Source organism: Fukomys damarensis, unplaced genomic scaffold (assembly GCF_012274545.1).
Source record: "Fukomys damarensis isolate Sample0158 unplaced genomic scaffold, DMR_v1.0_HiC HiC_scaffold_7, whole genome shotgun sequence".
NCBI lineage: Eukaryota > Metazoa > Chordata > Mammalia > Rodentia > Bathyergidae > Fukomys > Fukomys damarensis.
The window spans coordinates 8,355,427-8,382,541 of NW_022900919.1; the positions used below are offsets into that span (position 1 = coordinate 8,355,427).

Sequence of the window (27,115 nt, forward strand, 5' to 3'; positions counted from 1 at the left end):
AAAAAAAAAAGAAAAAAGCAAATGAACAAAAGATTCTTCACAGACAATAACAAATATATACAAGAAAAAACAATAAAAATACAATTTTGAAAACCATTTATGAGTTGCTTTAATACCAGGTTAGACACAGCTGGGAAAAAAAAAATCAATGGCCCAGAAAACAGGAGAGAAGACATGAGAACAAAAAATATAGATTATGACATGGAACATGGAGAAAGGAAACAAAAATAGATGTAGATGAAGTCTCCGAAGGATAGGAAAAATTATATTGGTCCAGAGTAATAAGCACACAATAGCTAAGAACTTCAAATGAGTAATCAAGCCACAGATTCAACAAGCACTACAAATCCCCAAGCAAAATAAATACAATACATTCAGGTACATCAAAGAAGTAAAGGGGAGAGGTGTCCCCTCATAGATGCAGAGATCTTAAAAGCGGCCAGAAATTTGTTTAAAAGATTTACTTCAAAGGGCAAGGTAGATTAAGGGTTACCCAACTTCTTTACATAAATAATGAAGCCAGAAGACAATGAAATGGTTATCTTCAGTGCTGGGCAAAGTGCCAAACTAGAATTCTGTATCTGAGAAGGAAAAAATCCTTCAGAAATGAAGGTAAAATAGAGACATCTTTAAGCAAGCAGAAATAGAATTTGTCACAAGAAAACAATGAAGAGACCTCCTCTTGTAGAAAGAAAAAAGATAACACATACCACTTGAATATGCACCAAGAAATGAAGTGCAATAAACAGAACAAATAAATGAATATCTATCTCTAACCCACAATAACCACAGTTCACAACTGGGGAAGGTAGCAAATTCAGCAAAAGTATTCTAAACTCTTTTATTGACTAGGAAATGGAAAAATTTATCATTTACTTTATATTTAATAAATCAAGTGTGCATTTGGTAATCTATGGGGTGATCACTGAAACAACAATAAAAGTATGCATGGCTGAAAAGCTAAAAAAGGGGGAAAAGGAACTAATAATACACAAGAAAACAAGGAAGGAGAGATGAACAGAAATCAACTCTACTTAACAGAGCTCTATTTAAAAACAAAACCAAATAATACAATGAGTACACAGGCTATATCTTACATATGTGGATACAGAAAGAATGAGAGTAAGAACAGGGAGAAATATACATCTCATAAAATACAAATCAAAAGAAAGTTGTGTGTTCTAACTTTATCACAGCAAACTTCAATGCAATACATACATATACAAGGGTAGACACAGAAGGACACTTCAGATCAATACAAGTCTAATTCACTAGAAAACTCCAAATTTGACTGCACATTTTAACATTTACATGTAGTCAGAAATCTGCTCCTGAAATATCATGTATTCTGTGCAAAAACCAGTAACCAGGAGCTTATTTACTATCATTTTTAGGAAGGAAAAACTCAACATTTCACATTAACTCATAATCTTCAAGTGTATATTTTAAAAATTTAACTAAATCACAGAAAATGTCCATTTACAGTAGTAAGTCATCATGGATAGGATGCAAAAGGCTTATACAGGACTTCATAGGCAGTAAGTTTCTCAATGGATCTTTTCCCTTTCTCTACAATGTAACACTTTCTCAATTTTCTTGTGTACTTATAAATTTAAGAAAAATAAGGGCTAAATATGAAAGGCAATTATGAACTTGCTCAAGACACACAGAAGACAGCAGCTCAAAGGCTTTTAATTAGTAACATCTTGTTTATTGCCAGCAACATTAGAGGTGCATATTACTATTTCTGACACAAATACAGTTTAAAATGTTTATACATCATTCTAATACACTACCAATCGTACTCGAAATGTAATTTGTGACTTTCTCCATTTACCAGTTTGCATAAATACTGTCCCAATTTTGTAACGTAAAAATGTATTTTTCCTAAACAAACTTTGGCTAACAAAGCCACGCTGTAATAAAGCTAACCCTAAACAAACTATCTCAAATCCACAAGTGTAACAGGTTGATCTTAACAGAGCTTTCTCATCAACTGATGGGACAAGCAGATCAGAGTAACGGAACAAAGCACGGAAGACATGTACCAAAAGTGAGTGACTCCATACTGGACCATAAACTAACTCTTAATAAACTTCAAAGGACAGACATGTTCTCTGTTCTCAGAGAAATTAATTAACACAGAAATTAAAAACAAAAATTTATTCTGTAAACACATTTATTTGAAAACTAAGCAATAAACTTTTAAACTCAATGCATAAAAAAGAAATCAGTGAAAATTACAAAATATTGTGAATAAATCTATTAAAAAAACTTTGAATAAAAAACTTAAAAGAACTTTACATAAAAATGTATGAGATAATAGCTAAAGCCACTCTTACAAAGGAGAAAGTTTTAGCTTTAAAATATGAATATGAAGAAAGAGGAAGGCTAAAACAATTTCTAAATAACCATCTCAGAGTTACAAAATAACAAATTAGACCCAAATAGTAGACATGAAGAAATAAAAGTAAAAGCAAAGAGCAATAAAAAAATAGAAAACACACAAAAAAGAACAACAGTTTTTGGAAAAACTATATAATAAAACTGGTAAGACCAATAAAGAAAACAGTCCAAAACATATCTGGCCCCAGCAGTCTTGGATCAGGGACTATGGACTCATTTTTCTTATTTGTTCTGTACACGTATTTGTCATATGAAGATTAATATAAAACAAATAACAAAAATCTGACCATAAATTATATCTGTAACCATCACATCCTATTATTTCCAGTTTGTACATTCTAATAATCTAACTGGAACGATCCTCTGATTCCACTCTCCTAATGTATCAAGCATATATCCTCACTGTTGCTGACCCACTTTGTGTCCCTCACTTCTCTTCTCATCTGACTAAATTTTCATAAATCCTCACTTGCCTTGGCTTCTACCCCTCTGGCTATATTCAGTGGCAAAACCTTGATCCCATTTAGCTCCATATGCTTGAAGAAAAAAAAACGTTATTCATGCTTATAAATCTGAATTTAAGTTTACAAATGTTATGAACATTATGAACTCAAACACTCCTTTATATTTACTGTCCAGCAATATTCCATTTCTCAATTTCCTGGTCATTTTATGACAAAATTCTCTCTGCTCACATCTCCAACACTCATCTCTCATCTTCACTCTCAGTTGGTGAATTTGGGACTTATTCTACTGGCAAAAATAAAAGAAACCAGAAGAGAATAATCTCAAATTCCTGCCATCACAACTACCAACCAAACAGTATCTTTCTCCCATATACTCAAGTGAATTTGGGACTTATTCTACTGGCAAAAATAAAAGAAACCAGAAAGAATAATCTCAAATTCCTGCCATCACAACTACCAACCAAACAGTATCTTTCTCCCATATACTCTGTCCTTTCTGTTTAGATCTTGGTTCCAGGAATTCTTCCATTCCTCCCTATCAAAATTTTCTTCTAGCCTAGAACATTTCCATCAGCAAAATAAATAATAAATTTATTATTTCACATATATAAAACAAAACACAGAAAACAAACCAAAAAATGTCTTGAGAGAAAGTTATAATGTCCAAAATATTATTTGCAAAATTTTGGAGTTTTCAATTTTATAAAAGCATTAATTCTCCTCAAATTAATCAATTTACATACCTTTTTGAAACAGGGTCTCCCTACGTAGTTCAGGCTGCCCATGAATTCACTGTAGCCAAGGATGGCCTTGAACTCATACTGCTTCTCCTGCCTCTGCCTATCTAATGCTAGGATTACAGGCATGTACCATGTCTGGCTTTCAAATTAATCCAGAGATTCAATGTAATCCCAATTAAAAGGTCAGCAGGTTTTCCTTTATTTTATATGGAGACTGACCCACTGATTCTAAAATTCACTTGGAAGTAAAGATATGAGAATAACTAAGGCAACTCTGAACAATAAAGCTGAAAGACTCAGATACTAACATGTATCACTTATTACAAAGCTACAATAATCAAGATTGTATGATTTTGCAACAAGAGACAACCAAAATTCTCAGAAAGAAAGACAATTTTAGAGCAGAGATAAATAAAATAGAAAAACAAAAAAATCAACAAAATAAAAACTAATTCTTCAAAAAGATATCAGAATTGACAACAAACCTTTAGACTAAAAAGAAAAAGAAGCCTCAAATTACTAAAATCAGAAAGTAAAGACGTTATTGCCAATTTTGCACAAATAGACAGGGCTGCATGATGGTACTAAAAATGATTTTATGTTAACAAATGGTATTAACTAGATAAGGGAGACAAATTCCTAGAAATACAAAACCCACCAAAACTGAATTACAAAGAGAAAAAAAATAGCTGAATAGATTTGTAGTAAGGAGATTCAATCAAGAATTAAAAACCTCTTGACAAAATTCTACCAAACATTTCAAGAAGAACTAACACCAATCCTCTAAGTTTTTCAACAAAATGAAGGGGAAACACTTCAATTTAACCTGTGAGGTCAACAAGGTCCTCATATCTAAGCCAAAGACACTACAAGAAATATACAGACCAATTTTCTTTATGAACACTGATGTAAAACTCCTCAACAAAATACTAGCAAACTGAATTCAGTAGAATAGGATTTACACATGATGACCAACTACAATTTATTCCTGGAAAGCAAATACAGTTCAACATACCAAAATAAACCTAACAGAAGGAATAACCACATGATCATCTTAATGAAAAAGGATGACAATATTTAACCCCTTACTAAAAAACACTCTTAACCAGTTAGGAATAGACGGAAACCACCTGAACATAATAAACATGATATGTGAAAAATTTCAAACACCGGGGCTGGGGATTTAGCTCAGTGGCACTGCGCCTGCCTCACAAATGCAAGGTCCTGAGTTCGGTCCCCAGCACCAAAAAAAAAAAAAAAAAATTCAAACACCATATTTCAATGATAAAAAAATAAAAGCCACTCAGAAATAAGAAAAGGATAATTGCTTTCACTACTTCTATTCAACATTCTAGATGGAAGTTCTAAATAAAGCAATTGAGAGAAAAGAAAAGGCATCCAAATTAGAAGAAAGTACAATTATCTGTGTTCACAGATGACAAGATCTACTAATAAATTTAGCAAAGTAGTAGGATATGAAATTAACTCCAAAAGATTCACAGTTCTGTACAAATAATGAACAGCATGAAGAAAACATTTCCATTCACAACAGCATCAAAAAGAACAAAATACTAGGAGATAAAAGATTTGCATACTAAAATTTTAAAAACAGTGATGAAAGAATTTATGGATTCCAAGACTTCATATATTAAGATGTCTATACTACCCATAGAGATCTTCTAAATTCAGTGCAATCCTAACAAAATCCTTATATTATTATAAAAATTAAAATGACCAACCTAAAATTCATATGCAATTTCAGACAACTCCAAATAGCCAAAATAATCTCAAAAAAGAACAAAATTGTAACACACTGTCTGAAATCAAAGTTTATTATAAAACTACAGAAATCCAAACAGCATGGTACTGGCATGAAGGAAGACATAATGACCAGAAGAGTAGAAAGCTCAGAAATTTTAAAAAATACTTTTCAAAGAAGAGTACCCAAATCATTCAACAGGAAAGAACAGTCCTGGAAACAACAAGAAATAGTCAACAGGAAACAACAGGAATAGTCAACAAATGGTGCTACAAAAATAAGACATCTATATGGAAACAATGAAGTTGGATGCTTACCTAACACCATATACAAACACCTAATTCAAAATGGATCAAACATTTAAACCTAATTGGTAAAACTATAAAACTCCTAAGACAAAAACAGAGAAAAGCTTCAATAGAGTGGATTTGGCAAGAATTTCTTAGGACACCACACACTCAAAAAAACACACACACGCTAGACCATCAAAATTAAAATATTTTGTGTTTCAATGGATATTAACAAAGTGAAAGAGAAACCCACAAAATTATCTACAGATCTTCATAGCTGTGCAGAGGTGGGAGCTCAGGTGGAGAACGTGAGTCATATGATGACCTTTGGGGGCTCTATCTTTGACTGGTGCCCCTCCCTGTGCTCTGCTTACCCACCCCTATGCAGTCAGCCAGACCATTCTGCCATGATAATTCCTGCACTGGAGCTAGCCAATGATGGACCGAAACCTCTAAAACTGTGAGCCAAATAACCATTTCCTCTGTAAGTCAAATGTGTTAGGTATTTTGTTCCAACAATGTGAAAGCTGATCAACTCATACAATAATGGATTAATATTCAAAATCTCTAAAACAACTCAGTTACAAAATGAGCAAGGGTCATGAATAAACATTTCTTCAAAGAAGAGAAACACATGAAAAGATGCTTAACATCATTAATCACGAGGCAAATATAAATCAAAATCACACTGAGATACAACTCCACACACTTTGAGATGACTATGATTTTAAAAAAAAGAAAAATATTAATCTATGTGTGAAAATAATTGGAACTCATGTACACTGTTTAGATGAATGTAAAATAGTGGAGCTACTGTGGAAAACAATATGGTAGTTGCTTTAAAATGTAAACAAAATTATCACTTGATCCAAAAGGAAATGAAAGCAGAGATTCAAAGAAATATATGTTCACCAATATTCACAGAAAAATCATTCACAATAGTCAAAAGGCAGAAGGAAACAACCCAAATATCCACTGGAGGCTGAATGGATAAAATGTGGTATATGCATATTCTGGAATATTATATGACCTTATAACCTTTTAAAAAAGTACATCATGTCACATACTATAATATGGAGGACCCTTGAAGCCTGCTAAGTGAATTAAAGCCACTCACTCAAAAAAGAACACATACTATTATAATTCCACTCATATGAGTTACCTAAAGTAGTCACATTCATAGAAACAGTAGAATGGTACTTATCAGGGATTAAAAAGGGTGGAATGGGATCCTCCGTACCAAAAAGGTGGGGGGTGGAATGGGGAGTTACTGTTTGATGGGTACAGAGTTTTAATATAATATGGAATAGGGGTAATGGATACATAGAAACCTGAATGTACTTAATGCCACCACTACACACTTAAAAATGGTAAGTTCCATGTATATTTTACCACATTTATAGTTCAAAACATGCAAATACTAAAACAAGAAAGGTAAGTGCATGCCTTTAAAATAACTGCAAAAGAAAAAAATTCACGAATTCTAGTTAACTACTAACTCTGGACCAAGTAAGTTCTTATTTTCCTATATGATAAAGCTAAAGGGTTTTACTAAAAATGGCAACAATGATGACGTAGTTGAGTACATCTGGATTTGTTTTTGCGTCTTCCAACCTGTTCCACTGATCCTCAGATCTGTTTCTTTGCTAGTACCATGCTGTTTTTATCACAGTGGCTTTGTAGTACAGTTTCAAAATGGAAACTGTTATACCCGCTACCATGTCTCTGTTGCCTAGGATGGCTTTTGCTATTCTAGGTCTCTTATGATTCCAAATGAATTTTTGGATTCTTTTTTCTAGTTTTGTGAAATATAGTGTTGGAATTTCAATTGGCATTGCATTGAATCTGCATAGCAGTTTTGGTAGTATGGCCATTTTCACTATGTTGATTCTTCCTACCCAGGAGCAGGGGATATCTTTCCATTTTCTTATATCCTCTTTGATTTCTTTTTTCAGAGTGCTATAGTTTTCAGTGTAGAGGTCTTTTGCTTCTTTTGTTGGATTGATTGCTAGATTCTTCATTTTTTGGATGCTAATGTGAAAGGAATTGTTTCCCTAATTTCTCTCTCAGTGAGTCTGTTATTTGTGTACAAGAAGGCTATTGATTTTTGGGTGTTCACCTTATATCCGGCTACTCTACTCAATCAGTCAATTAAGTCTAGAAGTTTTTTGGGTCTTCAATGTAGAGTATCATATCGTCAGCAAATAATGAGTTTTCCCTACCTTTATTGCTTTAATTTCTTTCTCTTGTCTAATTACAAATCCAGATGCACTCAGCTATGTCATCTTTCACAAAGGAGCTGACCATCCTCAGTGGAGGAAAGATAGCCTCTTTAATAAATGGTGTTGGAAAAACTGGATTTCAACCTGCCAAAGATTAAAACTAGACCCTTATCTTTCACCATGCACTAAATTAAAATTCAAGTGGATTAAGGATCTAAACATTAAAACAGAAACACTAAACTTGCTGGAAGATAAGTTAGGCAGAACTCTTGAAGATACTGGCATAGGAAAAGACTTTATGAACAAATCCTCAGTAGCATGGGAACTAGCAGAAAGAATCAATAACTGGGATCTCATCTTATTAAAAGGCTTCTGTACTGCAAAAGAAACCATCAACAGAACTAAGAGACAACCTACAATGTGGGAAAAAATTATCAGCTGCTGCTCAGACAAGGGACTATTATCTAGAATACATAAAGAACTCTAAACAATCAGCCCCCCAAATATAAAGACGCAATTCAAAAATGGGCATCTGAAATGAACAGACATTTCTCAGAAAAAGAAGTAAAAGCAGAAAGTAAATATATGAAAAGATGTTCCACATCACTGGTCATTTGAGAGATGCAGATGAAAACAACACTGAGATTCTACCTCACCCCACAAAGAATGGCTGCTATCAAGAAATCAAACAATAACAAATGTTGGTGGGGTTGTGGGGAGAAAGGAACCCTTCTTCATTTGTAGGTGGGAGTGTGGACTGGTGTAACCACTATGGAAATCAATATGGAGATACCTCAAAGAGCTGGGACTAGAGGTTCCATTTGACCCAGCCATCCCTCTGCTGGGTATCTTTCCAAAAGAATTAAAAGAATCATATATTACAGTGATATATGCGCACCAATTTTTATAGCAGCAGTTTGTAACAGCTAAAACTTGGAAATAGCCCATTTGCCCATCAGTTGGAAACTGGCTAAAGAAGATGTGGTTTTTCTATAAAATGGAATATTACTCAGTCATAAAAAATGAGAAATTAGATTCATTCATAGGAAAATGGATACATATTGAGGATATACTCCTAAGTGAAATAAATAAGTCACACATGTGTAAATACCAAATAGTTTCTCTGGTGTGAATAAACTGTAATAGCATGTAAGATCCTAATGAGATAACTGACATTGTGAAATGGGAAGAAAAGGGCTAAAGGTGTAGGGAAAGTGGGAAGGGTAGGGGAAAGGGAACAAGGGAAAAGAAAAAAATGTGAGAAAATGAAAAGATGGAAATAAAGTGTTTGTAAATGGGGAAGGGAGGAGGGGGTGAAGGGAGGGCAGGGACAAGGAGGAAAATGAGAACCAAGACCTGTCATGTAAAGGTACAAGATCCCAATATAACTGAAAGTAACTGTACTGTACTGTATACCTAAAATGTACCAATAAACTCAATAAAAAAATAAATAGAAATGGCAACATTTAAAACTTACCTTTAGAAAAAACGGATGAGCATTTTTCACATTAAGATAAGTAACCTATCTTTTCCTGTGTGAGAAGATAGAGGAAGGGGTCTTTTCAATTGACTCTCAGGGCCTATATGTGTATTCAGCCAACATTAACCCCCCCCCAATTAATGGGAACCCTCAGATAACTGAATTTGTTTCTCTGTGTATCCTTTTTTAAAATTCAGAAATGAGTTTAAAAAGATGTCCAGTAGAAACTACTCTTTCTTTCTTTCTCCTTCCCACCCCTGACCCTAGAACTGAGGATGGAACCCAGAGAGTACTGAGCTATATACTCCAAGGCTTTTGCATTTTTTAAAATTTGAGCTAGTCTGGATAAGTGAGCCTGTGATCCTCCTGCCCATTAGCCCACATGGCTGGGAATACAGGTTTGTGCACTACACCTGGCTCTATGGGCTCTGCTCTCAATTTATGAGATATAATAGAACTAAGCACTCAAATTTAGAACAATTCTAGATAATACAGATTATGAGTCTTCACCATCTTTTAAAACCAATTTTGTTTACTGTTGTGAAGAACTTTGTTGGTTAAGAAAATAAGTGTCTTAAGGGCATGGATTTTAACCAGAAAGTAAGCTTTACTTATCAATCTTATTAATACCAATTACTGAAGTCAGGAGAGCTACTTTTCATGTTTCTGGTGAATCAATCACAAATTTTTTTCTTTTTTTTTCTTTTCTTGATCTGTCACTTCATCTTATACTTTTTACTTTAGCCATAAAAATGCTGTACTAAGTGCAGATGAATCCAAAGATTTCAAAGTATGATTTAAAAGTCTAGAAACAGATAGCAAAATGCCTTATGAAAACCATACAATTAATACAAAAAATAAGTTCTCCTCAGGAAGTTCTTCAGAAAGATGACTATTTCTCACGTCCTTGTAGGTATTCAGTATAGCATATATTTTACAAAAAAAAAGTGTGAAATATATAATTAAAAACTGATGAAATATATATATATAGTAGGGGTTAAGAAAACAGCTCTGCTGCCTTGCTTTAAACCTCAGCACCATCATTTGTACATATGTAGCTTTGAGGAACTTAGTTTCTCTTAGCTTCTGGTAGCAAATCTTCAAAATACAATATTGGACTACAACTAATAATGCTCACAGATTTGTAAGGATTAAGAGATAATGTGTGTGTACAGACACATACACATTCAGCCTAATAACCTACACAAGTAGGTGCTTAATAAATATGGGCTATCACTTACTATAAAAACCACTAAATACATTTTTTAAAGTAACTACTCTTTGTCAGGCAGTGAAATAAATGTATAAATGCTACGAAAATCACAACACATGCACTCAAACTGTTACAAAATATGCTTAAAGACAAATACCTGGACCTTGGATTATGGGGCTAATGAAAAGACTGGGCCACCAAAATACACAGAACACCAGAACTACACAGCTAACCTAAACTTGGCTATTTCCAACCATATTCTCAACTACTCAAACTAAGTGTCCCGTAGGTCTGTTAAGACCTAACTCCCCTAAGCACTCAGCCTCAACTGTACTGGGGCTGAAATCCAAAGCCTCACCCATGCCAAACAAATGCTCTATCCCTAAGCTAGATTCCCAGTGACCCTCTCCCTAAAATTTTGAAACAATATCTCACCAAAATTGCCCAGGCTGGCCTCCAACTTGTGATTCTCAGGCCTCACAAGTGAATAGCTGTAATTATAGATGTGTATCACTTGACATTTTTTTAAAAAACCACCACATCAAAATCTATCCCTTTTCTCTAATGACCATTGCTACCTTTAACCTAGGCTTTGCAAAAGCCCCCTAAATGGGCTCAGCAGTAATTTTTATTTCCCTCACTTTCATCCAAAAGATCTTTTAAAACACAAATATAATGGTGTCATGTATCACTATTCTAAAATCCAAGCATTTAACATGGGTTGGAAGATCCTGCCTATTCTTATTCCTTCTCTACTCAACTCTCATTCTTGTGACTCTTCCTTTTCCCCACTAAGCTTTCAAACCCAGGCCTTTCAATAGGGATCAGTTCCTAATTCTTTTCTGCTTAATGGCTTTCATACATACTATCAACTTGCTATCTCTTGCTAGGTTTCATCCCAAGCACTTCTCCTTACTAAGTGTCTTATTCATCCTTTAAGTCTTGGCATTACCATTATTTCCTCAAGAAAATATTCCCCAACATCCAAACTATGTTAGGACTTTTCTAACACACATTCCAAATATACTGTGCTTCCTTCTTAGGTCATTTACAACTGTAACTAAGTACTTATATGATTAAATGTTTCTCTTTGCCCTTTCAAAACTGTAAGCTCAATGAAGGACAGGATCAAGTCTGTTCCATTAACCCCTATGATTCCAGCACCTATTATAGTGCCTACCACAAGGAGATGTTCAATAAATAACTGCTTAGTAAAGGAAAGGAAAAATCAAAGTATAAGAAAAATTTCAGGCTCAAGCTGTGAAAACTGTCTAAGAGTCAAGCTTTTTGACACAAAAGGCATTCTTCACTGAACTACAGAGGGAAGGCAACCTAACATTTAGCAAATACATGTGCCAGTGGCTTAATACATGTTATTTATTCAATAGTCAAAACAACTCTGTGAGGTAGAAAGCATCTGCTCCTTTTTGTGAATGAAGTATGTGAAAGCCAAAATGGCCAGTACTCATCCACGTCACACAGGGAGGCAGAGCCGAAATTCTGGCTCAACATCATGTTAGTACACTGTTACTTCTGGAACTGGTCAACTGGCAGCTAAAGAAAGGCTATCAGTCAAAGACGTCACTAAATAAGTTGAACTACAAATAATGTAAGGAAGCTGGATGTGGTGGTGCATGCCTATGATTCCTGAACTAGGAAGGCAGAGGCAAGAAGAACGCTGCAAGTTCCCGGCTAGCCTGGGCTACATAATTCATTCAAGGCCAGCCTGGACTTCACAGTGAGACCCTGTCTCAAAAAACTAAAACCAAAAACTAAAACAAAATAAACTGTGCAAGGAGCCATCTAATTTCAGTTTTGTGAGTTTATGCTACTCTTTTCAGTAGCAGAGGATTAAGGTAATTTTTGTAAGGGCCAGGGATTTGGCTCAGTGGTTCCACTGCCTGCCTACCAAGTACAAGGTCCCGAGTTCAATCCCTGATACCAAAACAAAAAAGATAATTTCTGAAAGATGAGCAGGGCTGCATAAAAGACATTAGAGCATGAACAGGACTGCTGCATTTACACTATGTTCTCCCCTAGTTCCAACACTAATAGGCAATTTATTGTATTTGATTCAACAAAACAGACTGTCATATGACCTGACTCAGTTTTGACATCTCTCCCAAAATCTCCTACTCTGCTCACTGAAGCTGATACCATTCCCTGCCCTCCAAAGATAGTTTTATGCATTTGCAAAGGTACTACTCATCTCAAAATAACTTAAAAACAAACAAAAGCTATGCAATCCCAGTTCTTGGGCAGTTAGAAGGATTCACAAAGACAGGTTTACTTAACAAGGATGGAAGGAGAGGACAGGGTCAGGGAGGAGGAAAAGAGACCAGGAATGGTGAGGAAGGAAAGACAAATGAGAAAAAGAAAGTGAGAGGTGAATGCTGCAGAGAGGGAAAGGGGAGGAAAGAAGGGGGAGGGGAGGGAGGGAGGTACAGGAAGTGGGGGAGAGGGAGAAAGGCTATCAGTCAAAGTTGTCACTGGTGTAAGACAGAAGATAACCTGTTAGGTGAGTATAATTTGAATTGAGGTTTTCTCAATTTCTACAAATACACTGACAAACTCAATTATCCTACTGTAATCTAACACAGCCAGAAATTCTTTGCTAAAACAAGCTTGTATATAAGTTCTTAATTCTAATAAAGTCCACAATACCTATTTCTTCTTTGGTTGCTTGTGCTTTTGGAGTTAAGAAACCACTGCTAAATTCAAGGTCAAGAATATTTAGCCTATAGTGCTTCAGCTCTTACATTTAATTTTGATCCATTTTGAGCTAATATTTTGTATACAGTGTGAGGCAAGGATCCAATTTCATTACCTAGCATGTAGATATTTAGGTGTCTTAGTACCATTTACTGTATTAAAATGGCTATTTTTCAATTTCTGCAAAGCAAGAAAAAAAGAAAAGGAAAAAAAAAAGCACCAGCTGGAGTTTTAATATTAATCATGTTGAATTTGTTGATCAACTTGAGAGTATCGCAATGTTAACATTAAGTCTGCCAAGCCATAAACACAATATGACTTTGTATTTGTTTAGCTCTTCTTTTAATTTCTTTGAATGTTTTGTGGTTGTTAGTGTGCAGGTGTCCCACTTCTTTTGTTAAATGTGTTCCTAAGTACTCTATTGTTTGGATATCATTATAAATGGAATTTCGTATTTCAATTTTAAAATGTTCACAATTGTTCTGTTTGTTTCAAAAAATTTCAGTGATTAAAAAAATAAGAAAATTTGTCTACATTTAATTATGACGAAAATCCTTTAAATATAGATGTTCCTCAATTTATAATAGAATTAAATCCTGACAAACTCATAGTAAATTGAAAATACTTCAAGTCGAAATATATTTACTATATCTAAAGTACTGAACTTCATGGCTTCATAGTAGAGCCAAACTGCCTCTACCTTTAACATGCTTAGCATACTTCTAATAATGTCACCTAGTACAGACCTAAAGTGTTGAATATTTCAAGTAACTTACTGAATGTGCAAAACAAAATGGTTATATGGATTTTCATACCACCTATAAAATAAAAAATTGCAAGCAGAACTATTATAAATTGGGGACTATCTACTACTAAAAAGGGAGAAAATGGTCTAAAAAAAGGAAGAAACTCTAGGGGCTGTGCAGTTTGGTAAAATATCTTGAATCAGAATAAGCAATGCTAAACAATTTTAATTACAATTTCAATAGGAGACAATGCAACTACATTCCACACAGAAACAAAAAAACACACCCTATATTTTCATATAAAATGTACAAACAAAAGAACTTCATTTTCTATACAGTGTCTAACAAACTTAATTATCTTATTGTAATCTGTAACACAACCAGAAGTTCTTTATTCTTATAGAATTATTCGACAATTACTTTTAACATAAGAACATTTTTCTTTGTTCCCTATAAAATAGGACGTTTTCCTTACTGTTTATCATTAAATCCAGGCAGAAATTCAAGTTCTAAATGAACTTAAGAGTACCAAAGCTATTGTTTTATGGAAAATAACTAAAGCACTCCAGTGTATTCTGAATTACATTCTAAAATGTGTATAATCACACATTTCAAAAATACAATGAATGATGAACACAATGATAGCTATTGCTAAGAAAGGAAAAAACTGTACTTTACATACATATTTGAAAATGTAGTTTGGCTGTACATAACTTTTAAAAAGGAAGATTGACCTACAAACATTCATACTTATGACTTAAATTAGGTTTTATTTTATATAAAATTCCAAAATTCCACTGATTCAAGAAACAAGATCAACTGAAGTACAAAAATATAGATAGCATTGAGAAAAATAAACTTTTATTAACTAGAAAAGAAGCTACTTTCCTAGTTAGAAGTGATTCTAATGGGTCTCGTGATGGATATTTCGGCCTGCAAAACAATTTTCAAATGCTATGAATCTATTAAAAGAAAGAGACCAGAAGTCATTATGACTCAAGGCATTTATACACAACAATGGAGGCACCATGCACTTAGGTGTAGGGCCAAGAATGAGCAAGGAGGACTAAAATTCACCTTGTTCTCTATTTCATAAGCCTTCAATTCTACCAGAGGGTCACCTTCACTAGTGATTAGAACTTCCTTTTTCTAATTTTGCAAAGAATAGCCATGACTTGCTATGACACCTCCAGTGTAGCTCATTCTTGGAAAAGTTAAATAAATATTGATACCTTTGCCTCAAATCAAAACCCCAAAATACTGTTTCTTATAATTTATTTATTCCTTAAGTTTTAGGTAGAACATTCAATCCATCCAAACGAAAACAGGTTGAGAGTGAGCAAAGATATCCTCTGAAACTCTAGAAAGCAATTTAAAGTATATTTTTCTATGATAATTTGGATTTTTTATTAACAAAAGTTACATATTTTTATACGTCTCAATCCTATGCTTTCAGGTTAAAGACATTTAAAGTTGAAAGATGAAAAATTAGGAATTTATAGGTAAAATGTTAAGGGACTATTCCTAGTAGAATCTGTTAGAGAAAAACACGCTACGTTTTACACAACAGATAATAGATACAACGCCAAAAATTGTGTTGTTCATAAATACTGGCCATGAAAGCATCTTAAAATTGCTAAAAAACTGAACTAAATTCAAAGGAAGCTAGAAGTAACTTTTTGTAATGTCAATAGTAAGTCCTTTATTTCAAAGCTTTTTAAAATTGTGCTTAAGGCATGTAATTATAACTGTATAAATTATTAATCATGGTAAGTCATCCAGACTACTTAAAAACTACAACTTCAAATGTTTATCAGAATAACTAGTCTATAAAATTTGTATTCCTAAATATATCAATAAACTGTTCTGTGATTTTCAGAGACTTATTTTACTAACTCAATTAATTTCTACAAAGTAGAGCAAGAACATAACTCAAAATTCTTACAGGAAATTATGAAAATTGAGGATACAACCACAGGGAACTATGAGTTCCTTAGAGATAGACATGTTATTATTAAAGTCATTAGAAAGAGACTTCATTAACTGCCCGTTAAAACTAAAGCCCATCCATACAAGGCCTTTCATTCCCAGATTAATAACATCTTTGTAAAATGAGCAGTATCTTGTGTGCACATGGGATATACAAGACAAATATGGAAATGAAGATTCTAGTGCTCTAGCACCATCAGCATGCTGTCACCAACGCACATGCCCCTCATTCCTAAACAGCAGATACTTACCACCTATCCCAAATACTTTTCAAGATATCATAACCATTTCTGGAAAAAAAATATTTTGCAAAGAAGTTCAATTCTAGATGAAGAAAACTTTTCATTACTAGCAATTATCTCAGTTATCTACATTCCAATTCTAATATTAAATATATTAAAACTTTTAAACAATATCATTTGAACCAAACCTCCAAAACATGCTGGTCTAGGTCTAACTTTATCTGTACTTATTCAGACAAACATGACTCTGTAACCGTTTTACCAAGGAGTAGAAGACTTCTAAATAAATAAGGAAAGGAATATGCAATGAAACTTGAAGTTTGATTATTTGGTATATTTGATATTTAACATGTAATACCCATAAACACAGATTGAGTGTGGCATGTATTCATCCTAAGTTATGCCAGATATAAAGATGTAGAAAACAGAAAGTGTTTGACTTAAGGATTTATTACAAACTCTGATTTGTACAATTCAGTTCTAAGAGAACAAAAATACTCTTGAGGAACACAGGTGGCCTTCACAATCATTAATACCTTCTCCACCTCATTCAAGAGGTGATTATTTTCCTCTTCCTTTGATATTAACTCTTGTTTTGTTGATCGTATTTTATTTCTTGAAATAAGCACATATAACCATTATAGCTTATTTTGTTATATTGTTGTGATTTTTGTTTTTCCTTTACTTCAATGAACTGCACATTACAAAATTCTTATGTCTCTAGCCCTCCTCCCCCATCTTTTTTTTTTAAAGAGCAACATTTGTGGTACTTATCTGGGGTGTATACAACTGTAGCTCACTCATTTGTATAGCTATATTCTATCATATTAATGTTACTATTTTATTTATGCAATCAAGTGATAAACACTTTACTGAATTAGTACTGCTCCTAATGTTACGTAACACACCTCTTGGTATACAATACCTACTACTCAGGAATACACTTATGAAAGTATTACTGGGTTATAGGGTATGCAAATTTCAAACTGTTTCCTAACATGTCTGTAATAACCCACATTCCAGCACTGCTTACTGAGTTCCCATAACATAATTTTCTCACAGGACATGATGGCACATACCTAAATCCCAGAATTTAGGAGACTGAGGCAAGAGGAGTACAGTGAGTTCAAGGCCAGCCTGGGATACACAGTGAGTTCACATGTTCCATACTATATGCAAAAGACTGATTGATATTTTTTAACATGAAAGGCAAAACTATAAAACTGTTTGAAGCCAATACAGAATATGCTTATGATCTTTGGACACATACAAAAATAAGTGTGGGAGGGAGTGCTACTGGGGATTGAATCCAGGGCCGTTACACTGAGCTACCATCTTGGCCTTTTTAAATTTTGAGACATGATCTCAATAAGTTGCTATGTTGCTTAGGCTAGGGTGGAACTTGGGATCCTCCTGCCTCTCAGCCTCCCAGAGTGCTGGGATTATAGCATGTGCCATCAAGCTCAGCTAGCCATATTTCTCAACAAGAAATCAATGTTCAATATAGGAAAATTGATGTTTGACATCTTTAAAGACATTCTGTTTTTGCAAAATCATCATTAAGATACAGAGTCAAACCAGAACAGAGAAAATATTTTCACATGCTCCTGCTGGCTTGAACCACTGGAAGTACATGCATGACTTCCCACTCCATGGAACTTTGCCCATTCTGCATGAAGGGACAGTCATACATGTAACACCAGTGGTTCAGAGCTGCCAGTAGTGAGAATTAACAAAGTTACAGCCCTATTGTGAACATACTAATGGACAAAAGGCATGTATGAAAAGATTCAGAGTATCTGTACAAATCAATGTGACAGAGTTATAATACAGTGGACAAATCAGCAGGACATAAGATACTTCATAAAAGAAATCTAGATATTTAGGAAATATGAAAGAAAGTAGTTAACGTTATTAGTCATCTGGGAAATACAAACTAAAGCCTCAGAAAGGCTCTATTAAAAACCCGTAAGAATTTTTTGGGGGGGTGGTTGTGACACGGTCACACTTTGTAGTACAGGCTGGCATTACCCTAATACAAAAACATTACAGGAAACTACAAACCAATGCCTTCTATAAAGATAAAGGAGAAAAATCAACAAATCTTAGAAAGTGAATTCAGCAGCATTCAGTATAAAGTAACACAGTAGAACCAAGTAGGGGTTGTCTTAGAGACTCTATACATGATTAGTTGGATCAACATTCCAAAAAGCAATGTAACTGATCATATTAACAAACTAAACAAAAAAAAAAATCTCAGTAGACACAAGAAAAAAAAGTTTTAAATTCTAACAGCCATTTAAAAAGAGAACAGCCGGGGATTTAGCTCAGTGGTTCCGCCACCTGCTTTGCAAGCATAAGGACCTGAGTTCGGTCCCCGGTACAAAAAAAAAAGGACATAATATAGTCTTTACTCATAAAGATGAGCTACAGAGAATATCTGAAGGAATCTTCAAAAAGGCTCACTAGACTAAAAACTGGTCAACACAGTCACAAACTACTAAGTTTTATATAAGAATTAACTGTATTTCTGTATACTAGCAACAAGTGGAAACATATTTTAAAGATTATAATTTATTATAACATAAAATATAAAACAATTAGAGGTACATTTAATGAAATATGTGTATGACCTTTACACTGAAAACCATAAAACACTGCTAGGAAAAAGCAAAGTTTTAAATGGAGAGAGATACCAGTTTATACAATGGAAGATTCGCTATTCTTTTAACAAGTCAATTCTCCTCAAATTGATCCCTAAGGTAAAAGCATAATGAAAATCTCAATAGACATTTTTGTAGAAATCAACACACAAATTCTAAGTTACATAGAGATGGAAAGGACCTACCTAGAATAAAGAAAACAACTTTAAAACCAAAGAACAAAGGTAAAGATTTATATTATCTGATTTTAAGACTTACTATAAAGCTAGACAACAAATCAGCACAGCACTTTTGTAAGGATACAGAGAGCAACAGAACAGAACAAAGTCCAGAAATAGACCTACACATCATGATCAAATGGTGCCACAAGAATTCAACAGGGAGAAATACTATATAGTCTTTTAAAAAAACATGCAAACAATCTGATGTCCATGTTTAAAGAAATAAGCCCTAAATTTAACCTCATATACAAAAAGTAACTCAGAAATGGATTATCAATCTAAATATAATTGTCCAAAGTAGTTCAAAGATATAAAGGGAAAAGAAGAAAAAGTTTGCTCATTTTCTGTGACAGAACTCCCATTTCTACTTTCAATTAGTACAGAATACAGAGAAAATCCTTAAGCTGAGGTCTCCAGCCAACATATGAATCTCTTTAAAAGGAAAGAACATTTCCCATTTATAAAATACTGTACTTGAGTAACTCCTAAGAAAGTAGCTATTAATTCAAGAATAAGCCACAGAGCCACAGAAAGTCTGCCATGAAAAAATAAAACTGTCTACACCCAAGAGCCTACTGAAAGAAGCAGCACAGAGGAGTCTCTAGAATTTAAACATGACTCAAAACATAACTGCTGAATTTAGGACCCCATCCATCACTGAGATTCAGAGAAGGTACAGAGTTCTGAGCTAAACACACAAAACCGGCTAAATTTAAACAGTATTTTAACAACTCAAATCACTCAAAATAAAATACACGAGGTCTATAAATAATGATAAGGGGAAAAAAACACCAGGGACTTACCAAAGACCAACCAACACAAGAATTAAACTTCATCATTCTATCCCCCTTGTATATATACAAGTTTTAAACTGTTGGACAGACACTGCTTTAATTGGAAAAAACAATCCTTTCTCTCATTTCCTAAACTAACAGATACAATTAAATGGACTGTTCTTCAGTTATATTATAATAAGAAAATTATAAATAGCTATATGAGGGCTGGGGATTTAGCTCAATGGTTATGCTGCCTGCCTCGCAAGCACAAGGACCCGAGTTCAATCCTTGGTACCAAAAAACAAAAAACAAAAAACAAAAAAACAACTGGTACCAAAAAGAAAAAAACCCAAAAAAACAAACAGACAAAAAATAGCCGTATGATTATTGGTCTTTTTATATAACTATATATATACATATACATACATTTATATATATATGTATATATATATAAAACTTGAATTTTTGGAAACTTTAATGGTGCTCTCAACTTTGGAAAAAGTTATCCCAACTTACTGTGTTGAGTTGGCATTGTACAGAAATGGACAGCCATATTGGTCTAGAAATGTTAATTTATTTATTTATTTTTCTTTCCATTTGTACAGGGGTAATGCACTGTATTAAAGGTCATATCTACATGGGTTTGATTACAGAAACTAATATTCTCTAAAGAATGAAAAAAAAGAATAAGATAAGACTACAAGAGCAAGAAGCAATTTAAATATGTTCAGGGACCATTTTCATCTTCAGAATTCAGCAGCTATGTTTTGATTATTTTAATCTTACATCACTGCCTTTTCTCTTTTACTTTCCTTTTTAGTTTTATTTTAGGATTCCCTATTTTTAATGTTCATACAGAGATTTCTTTAATTGAAATACCAAATAGTTTCTCTGGTGTGAAAAACTATAATAATACACAGGATCCTAATGAGATAATTAATAATGTGAAATACGAAGGGCTAAAGGTGTAGGGAAAGTGGGAAGGGTGGGGGAAAGGTAATAAGGGAGAGGAAAAAAATATGAGAAATTGAAAAAATGGAAATAAAGTGTTTGTAAATGGGGAGGTGAGGAGGGGGTGAAGGGAGGGCAGGGACAAGGGGAAAAAATGAGAATCAAGATTTATCATGTAAAGGTACAGGATCCCAATAATGAATGTAACTGTATTGTATACCTAGATTGTACCAATAAACTCAATTTAAAAAATAGCTGTATGAAATTGCTATCACACTATAATTTTAAATAACTTTTTGTAAGGTCATGAGAAATAATTTCTACCATTTAATCAAAAAAACAAATGCTGTAAAATAACAAAAATATTCTTGAAATGACAAAAAATATGGGGGGGTTGCTTATTTTGTTTTTTGAATCAGGCTGGCCCTGAACTCACTGTGTAGCCCAGGTTGGCCTAGAACTTATGGCAATGCCCTTGCCTTAACCTCTCAAGTGCTGAGATTATAGGCCAGCGCCACGATACCCAGCCCACTCCCCCAAAATATTTTTTAAATACCTTTCACAAGTTTTTTACTGACATAATCATGAGGTTCAATGACATCTAATATTTAGAGTACTGGTAACAATTTTTAACTCATTGAAGAGTATCTCCCCTACTCATATTTCATGATTACTTATTTTTAAAATACCTAGTATTAAATTATTTTTCACTATAAACAGAAGGTGAACTTTAAAGGTTTTTACTCATGAAGCTTCTGAAGACTGCACAACTTAACTGAACACTGTAAAGATTAAACTAGGCCAATGTAATCTTTTAATCAAAATTATCTACTCCAGTTCAATGTAAATATTGGCTCAAGAATTAAGGCAACACAACCACTCTTCTAAAAAGTCCACATTTTTAAAAGAGCCTCTTAAAAGTGCTTCTTCTTCTCTTTGATCCTTCCCATCTCTTCTGAGATATGGCTAATTTGTCCACTTCATCATCCACTTGAAAATCTTTCCATAAATCATATTAATTTATGTCTTCTAACCTTCTTTCTTACTATTTGTCACAATAAATATGGTCTACTTTTCATTTTTCTTTTTTCAAGTAAAGAAATTAATATAGAATATGAAAGATGAAAATTTTTGGAATTATCTTAGCAGTGTCAAGGCAAAAGCAGGAAAAATTGCTATTATACAATATTATGCATTTCACAAATTTCCTCAACTGAAATACATTAATCCTCAAAATAAACTCTAAAATGAGAGCTACTCAAGCTCACAAAAAGTTTCATTTTTTAAAAAATTCTTATTTACTTTACCACACAGAAAAAGGGAAAATGTCTTACTAGAAATGAAGCATCAGCAAATAGTACTTTTAAATATGATCCTTGCAGAATCTTCTCTGTTGTTATAAAATGCAATTCCTTAAAAAAGAAAAAATGAGATGGGTTATTGTCTTGACTCTATATTGTCTCTATACTTATCATTACAAAATTCTAGCACTCAACACCACCATTCCCAGTAGATACCACATTTGCTGAAACACAGAAAATTAAATATGTAAAAGTCATTTGCTTAATTTGACTAATAAAAAATTAGCCAGCTGATTGTTTTTAATGTCACTAATCTTAGGAAGTATTATTCAAATGTTCAGTAACATTATTTGCACTGCAGATTAAAAAACTGATTTCCTAAGTCCCATTTTCTTACCCTCTACATCATATATTTCTATTTATATGCAGGATGTACAGCCTATTGAACTTACTAGTTACAATAAAAAAATTAAACTAGTTGGAAATGTTCATTGTACTGTTTTCATTTAGAAAACTATCACTGAGTAAAAATGTCTGTATTCCAATACAATGTGTACACTTGTACATTTCACTAGCTACCCTTTAAGGAGAACAAGAAAGTAAAACAAAAATGTATAACAAAAATGAATAGAAAACTAATCACAGTAAATAATTCAGCTCAATAAAAGAACACTGGAGAACACTATCCAATGCATTAAGCGCATTAAGAATAATCCAGCCATGCTACATTTTTGCTTGAATATAGTAACATGGCATTTGAGTAAAAAAAGGGAAAGATGGTAAAAGATACCCCTCTCCTACCCTCAAAGGGCCAAAGTCAATTTTATGATATGAATACAGAATGTAGAATTGCATGACTGAGTTAATTCAGCCAATCCCTAGGTAAATTTGCTTATCAGATGAAAATGGATAATTTCTCAACAGAAACACTAATGTTAAGAATCTGATTCAGCAGTTTGACTGATTGATGATATCATGATTTTGTTTCTACTGTATTTGGAAAGGAACACCTCCTCTACAGGGAGAAAAAAACACAAACAAACTGCCAAATATTTTTATATCAACAAATTAAGTATTAAAAAGCTCTAACTTTAATAGACACAAACAATCCCTCTTTCTGCAAAAGTAAAAGGAGTTTGCTTTAAAAAGCCAATTTCAACTGTAATTGTACTGAAATGCAGAAAATGTAAAAGCTCCTCAAATTTTAGTTGTATTATCAATTTCTGAAATGCTGCAATCCAAAGTGATACTATTTCTCATGGATCCTCTAAATAAAACTGTTTTAGTATCTCTTAGCTTTGTGTGCCACAGTAGAGATTAAAGTTTGACAATATTTCCCATGTCAAGGAACTGATTAAATGCAAATTTCATGTTTACATAACATGCCACATATTTTTATGTCAAAATTTTATAAATATAGTTATTTATGACTGTTATACCTTGTACCTAGATGTTCCTCCAAAGCCTCATGGGGTTATAGATGGGAGTTGTGAAAGTGGCTAGATTAGGTTGTGTGCATGTGAATTAAGGGTGTGATACTGGGATCAAAGGTGTACATATCGGAAGGCCCACCCTGGGTAAGGGTGGTACCGATCAGTAGGCTTGTAGCCTGGATGGAATATAAAGGGACAGAAAGAAGGCAGCCATACTGCTGCTGCTTGCTGCTTCATGCCTGCCATGCCACCCTGCCTTGGAGCCAGCCAACTATGGAATGAAATTTCTACAAACTGTGATCTGAAATTAATTTTTCCTCTTTTAATTTGTGGGTATCAAGTATTACATCTCAGCCACAAGAAAAGTAAGACAATTAGTTATGTTTTATACATAGTTCTCAAATACTGTGGTTCCTAAGGGGCAACATCAAAAACCAAGTTTTCATAGTTCTTTTATAATAATCTATAATGCAACACTCACTTTCATTAAAATAATTCAAAACTAAAATTATTTGATAACCAATTATCATAAACTTTCATACAACCGAAACTCCAAATCTCACTGCTTCATCTAATCAAAAGCAAAACAACCTAGACATCTGTAAGTGCCACCCCCTATCCCTCTGAAACCCATTATCTACATTGTCATTAACCTGTATTACAAGTTGGTGCCCAAACTAACGCTGTAAGTTTGATTTTTTTACTTCTGCCTGCAAAAAACCTTTCTCTTTGTTTCCTACATAAATCGGATGTTCAGTTCAAGAACACCTTTTGTAAGACCACTCCCAGAATATATTTACAATCATTATTTCCAGAGGGCAAAATTATTAGTTTTTCAAGTATGAGCCTACTGTTATTCTATCTATACACTGTTTCAAAAACTGATCTTCACATTTTGCTTTTTATATCATCAATATCTAGTCAACATCTGGCATATAATTCAATATTTAATTCATTCATAGTAAGTTTATGGAAAATACAATGTATTCCAGGCACTCTTCTAGGTGCCAGGAATAAATCCCTACCCCAGCAACTGGCCTCATGGAGCTTACATTCTAGTAGGGGAGAACTATAACAAAAGGCGAATTAGGAATGTACGTTATGTATAATCAGGTAATGAAAGGTTCTTAATAAAAAATACTAATAAAAAAGGGAAGAAGATACTATTAGAGAGAGGGAATTAAAATTATAGAAAATGCATCCAGGGAAGACCTAATGCAATAACAACTGCCACAGCAGCAGTAACATTTCGGTACTATCAGATGATAAATCAGTATACTAATTCCTTTACATACATTAACTGATTCAAGGCCAAAGCAACCTCATTATTATCCCATTACTATCCTCAAGGGGAAACTGAAATAAAGAAGCAACTTCCCAAGTCATGTTACTAGCAAAGTGGTAAAGCTAGGACTAAAACCCAGGAATTATTTTAAATCCAATCCCCAGACCATGTTGAACATCTTAAACAGGCAAAAAAAATTAATACATACTATAGCAATAGATTCAAAAGATAGCAAAGCAAATCTTAGTCTCAGATATACTGTATATCAATACTTATTAGAGGACAGACATTATGACAAATACCTGCTATGAACAAAAATAATCATAAATAGTAATAACTTCAAAACTTTTAAAAATATATTTTAAGTTTCACAATTACCACAAATAAAAGTTATATAAGACAATATTACACAAATCACACGGATAGGCATGACAGTGTGATAACCTAAGAAATAAATCTATATCTATTGACAGACAGATGGTTTCTATCCCTGGTTCCTAATGCACAGCTCCCAAAATTTCACTCCTTGAAATCTCTGGAGTAATAATATGTCTTTTATATGCTAATCAGGTGACTTGTAATTAGGAGCACCTAGGTACCTTCAGGATGTGCACTGGTCACCAAAGAGACCAAGGCATGGTTAGGTTGGGACTCAGTCCTAGCCCACAACCTCTAGATATGGAGAGGGGCTAGATGTTGTACTGATCACCAATGGCCAGAGACGTAATCAACGTGTCGAATTAATGAAATCTCATAAAAACCCAAGGCCAGGATTTGGAGAGCTTTCAAACTGCAGAATACATACGGGATGCCTGGAAAGTAGTCCATCCAGAGAGGATTCTGCACTCCTTCCCACAAAACTTGCCCTATCTCTTCCAGATGGCTATACATCTGTATTCTTGGTAATATTCTTTACAAGATCCTTTCTAAAATCAGAAATATTGTGAGCACCAACATGACCTCACAAATAGAAAATTCCATATCTTATTTTATGTGATAAGCAAAAATTTTAAAACCAAAACACTTCTGGATCCCAAGAAGTTCAGATAAGAAATATTCAACCTGTAGAATAGACGGATAAATCTAAGTTAAGTGTTTACCTGAGTTCTATAAGTTGGTCTAGCAAATTAAGCAAAACCAAGAAGAGAGTTGTAGGAACCCTTGATACGTGGCCAGTTAGTTGGTTAGAAGTACAGATCATAACTAGGGGCTTGCAACTAACATCTGGAGAGAATCAGTTTTGTGAGACAGTCAATAACCTGTGGAACCCGATGTTATCTGCAGGAGGTAATACTGGGACTAAATTGAACTAGAGAACCACCAACTGCTTTCCACTGCAGACATGTTTGGGGTGTGAGCAAAAATGTGCAGTCATTTTGGTGACAGAGGTGATACACTACACAGTGAAAGGTGAGAGTAAAAGCAGGAAAAACACAATTCTTTTTCCTATCTCAAAAAAAAAAATTTTTTTTTTAAAGGGTGGATTAGTCTGAAGATATGACATCTTGGAAGGTACCATCATTTCAAAGATAGCTAAATGTTGAATATTGTGTTTCATATATGTTACAAATTACCCAGCTCCTAATTTTCCTAATTTAATAAGAATGGTTAAATAAAATGACCATTTCAATAAATGGTACTTCAAGCTCCTGGAATTGTCACATATTGGAAAATTATGAAAATTTCATTGGCTACCTCTGTCCTAAGCATTAGCAGTGCCAAATAAAACAGGTTTCTATATAAAAACAAACAGCTCTAAAGTTAATTCAAATTAATAAAAGTGTAAAAATGAATAAAATGACATAATAAACAATATACACAATAAAAAGTACACATTTGTTATCGCTTCTCAGCCTTTTGGCTAAGATCACTTGTAAAGTACACATTTGTTCAATCATAAATTTCATTTGTAATCAAAACAGGTTTAGCCGTAATGGTGTGAATTCAAAAGAGGATCAGCTCAGATTGGCATCTAACTACTCAGGCCTTAGCTATCAGTCACAATGAAGTAACTGGAAGCAGACATGTTTTCCAACTGAACTTCTCAAGAAACAATCAAATATATAAGACTATACCTTTAAAACACTGGGGAGTGAGCAGCTCAGCACTGTGATATCTGAGTAAAGGAAATCTGTTCCCTACAAATGCATGGATGCACAATCAGTATGGCAGTGCAGCAAACAGAAGCCAGCCAGAGTATGGAAGACTAAGTAGAAGAG

General features: G+C 33.7%; 1 protein-coding gene across 4 annotated transcripts in view; it reads right to left on the minus strand.

Annotated features, from left to right (window-relative positions):
* The window catches only part of Mef2a (myocyte enhancer factor 2A), a 91,317-nt gene extending 69,028 nt beyond the window's left edge, over positions 1 to 22,289 (minus strand). For all 4 annotated transcript variants that reach the window (XM_010607852.1, XM_010607850.1, XM_010607853.1 and 1 more), the window contains exon 1: positions 22,212 to 22,289. The gene's annotated coding sequence lies outside the window, so the exon portion shown is untranslated. The remainder of the gene's footprint in view (positions 1 to 22,211) is intronic.
* Positions 22,290 to 27,115: the final 4,826 nt, after the last annotated feature.